Source organism: Apium graveolens, chromosome 3, assembly GCF_009905375.1.
Source record: "Apium graveolens cultivar Ventura chromosome 3, ASM990537v1, whole genome shotgun sequence".
NCBI lineage: Eukaryota > Viridiplantae > Streptophyta > Magnoliopsida > Apiales > Apiaceae > Apium > Apium graveolens.
Window position 1 is genome coordinate 191,131,744 of NC_133649.1, and position 2,950 is coordinate 191,134,693.

The window sequence follows — 2,950 nt, forward strand, 5'->3', positions numbered from 1 at the left end:
AAGGATACATATATGCATCTAAATGGAGCATGTTGGGGAAGACTTGGCCAAATTCAGTCAAAAAAATCCCCAAGTAAAATAACAGAAGCATGAATGAAGACTCTTTACCTTGATTAGCCTAGTGGAGCGAGAAACGGTCTGAGGAGGTTTTGAAAGGGACGAGTTAGAATCCGTCATTGATATTTTTGCGAAGAGTGCTTGAAACCCAAAAAACTTTAAAGAAGGGGTAAAGAAGATGAAGATTCAAACGGAATCTTCAAAGAAACCCCAGAAAACGGTAAGGGAAGTGGTGGTGCGGAGCACCAGAAATTGCCTTGTGGTGGACAAAGAGCTGAGGAAATTGAGAGAGGATTTTTGCATATTAATTTTGTTTGAGTGAAGTGCGAGAAATTAACCACTCTTTTACTCCTTATATAACCTCCACCAACCGGTCACTCAGCGGCTGTAGAATGTAATTGGGCCCAAAAACATGGGTCTGCCGGTATCCACGGACGGGAAACCCACCAATTTCAAAATTAAAAAATATTCCATCAAACTCTGGAAAAGTATAGAATGTTTTATACCAAAAGGAAAGACTGTTTAAAAAGTCTTTAAATATTTGTAAAATATTCTTTTTCCTCAAAAGATAAAAGAAAATGAACAGTGTTTTCTAAATGAAGAACGCCCAGGAAGCATAATTCCTAGACGCAGTTCAAACAGCGTTTCCTAAGCGGGGTGACCCATGCCTAGGATTTATAGAGTAAAAAATCCTTACATTAAGAAAAATAAAAAAGTAAATGTTAAATTAAACAACGCCTAGGAGACATAATTCCTAGGCGTGGTTCAAGCTACGTCCCTAGGCGAGGGTTATCCACGCTAGGATTAGAGATGCACAAAATATATGAATTCGAAAAGCCTGTCCGATCCAATCCGGAAAAAATCCGGTAAAAACTTGATCCAAAAAAACCCCGGCCCGGTCCGATCCAGCCCACGGGCCTTAAGGGGCCTCATATTTTTCGTAAAAATTCGGCCTGAACCTGATCGGGCCTGTTAAAAGCCCGAATTTTATGTTGGTTTTAAATAAATATTTGAATAGAACACTGGAAAAATTATGCCTTATCCAAATTTATTTTATAATTAAATATAATTTCGAATAAAAGTCCTAAATTTATAATAAATTCTTTAGAGAATTGATAGTTACACATCTTTTACTTATACGTAAATATCTTTTGTTAATATTAAGATCGAATTACGAAGATGTAAATTTAAAATTTTAAACTATTCTAATATATATTATGAATAATTTTGTCTAAATTTTAATTAAGAGTGTGTCCGTATAAATAAAAGCCTAAACTTACAAATACAATCCAAAAAAATACGAAAATCACATATTATTACTTAAAAAAATAATATTATTTAAAAAATTCTAGCGGCCCGGCCCGATCCCTCCCGATCTGCGGGCCTAAACGGGCCTAGTTTTTTTGAAGGAAATTTGGCCCGACCTGGCCCGATTTAAAAAAAAAGCATCGCCCGACCTGATTTCAAAAATTCCAACATTTTATAAATCCCGGCCAGAATCTGGCCCGATCTAGTTTTTGTGCATCTCTACCGAGGATTTATGAAGCAAAAACCCTTTTATTTATAAAAAATAAGAAAAAACAAATATTCTGGAAAATAACGTATAGGGAACATTAATCCTAGGTGTGGTTCACGCACTACTTCCTAAGCGGGGTTATCCACGCCTAGGATCTATTAGAGCATTAAAATTTCAATTTTATCACTAAAAAAAAATTGGGGGAGCCAAAGCTCGCCTAGGAGACATAATTCCTAGAAATGGTTCAAACCATGTCTCCTAGGCGAGGGTTTCCCACGTCTAGGAATGACTTGAGCAGTGGAAAGCTAAACCACGTTTAGGAAGGATACTTTCTAGGCGTGGTTCAAACCATGTCTCCTAGACCGGGGTTACCCACGCTTAGGAACACTACACCAAATATGGCCTATTGCAAGCACAAAATATAATTGTGTTGCAGAAAATGTTGCAGTAGAACAAATTTTTCAACTATATTGCAATAATTTATAAAAGTGTTACATAAAATACGTTAGTGTTGCATGGTTAAGGTCCAATTTGAAAAAATTGTAAAACGTGTAACATATTTCAAATAATGTTGCAATAATAGTAACGCTTTTGGTCAAATTGACCGAAAAGACATGCGGGAACACTGAAATTGGGGATGGCGGGATACCAAAAATTATTTTACACTTTTATTTTGGCACCAAAAATTGAATACACTTTTATTTGGACAAAAATTCACCCCCAAATCTATTACACAGAAATTCACACCTCTCTCTCTTTCACCTCCCTCGCATCTCTCTCTCTGACCTTCCTCGAATCTCTCTCTCGCACACCTCTCTCACACCTCTTTCACATCTCTCCTTCACACACCTCTCTCACACCTCTCCCACATTTCTCCGTCGCAACTCGAAGCTCATCTCGAAGACTTTCTCACATCTCGAAGGCTTGAAGCTCATCTCTCTCACTTGAAGCTCGATTGAAGCGCGATTAAACTCGATTAAAGCTTGATATAAGGTAAAACTCATCTCTCTCACTCTTCAAACACTCCTCTCTCTGATTATTTGTGAATGCATGTAAAAATTTTGTATATTTTTTGTGCTTTTTGTGTTCTTTTGTATTTTGTTTTGGTTTTATGTTTTTGTAAAATTAGTAGGTTCTTGGTCTGACTATTTCTGAGAATTTTATTTTAATTTTTTGATGTTTTAAAGTCAAAATACCCTGTTATTTTAAGTCAAAAGTGCCCTGTTCTTGGTCTGTTTTTTTGTGTTCTTGTTGTAATTATAAGTCAAACTGCCCTGTTCTTGGTCTGTTTTTTTATTCTTGGTTGTTGTTGTTGTTTGATTGTGTTGAAAACTTAAGTGAATTTTGTGGTTTTGTTTCAAAAAATTTATGTAGAAA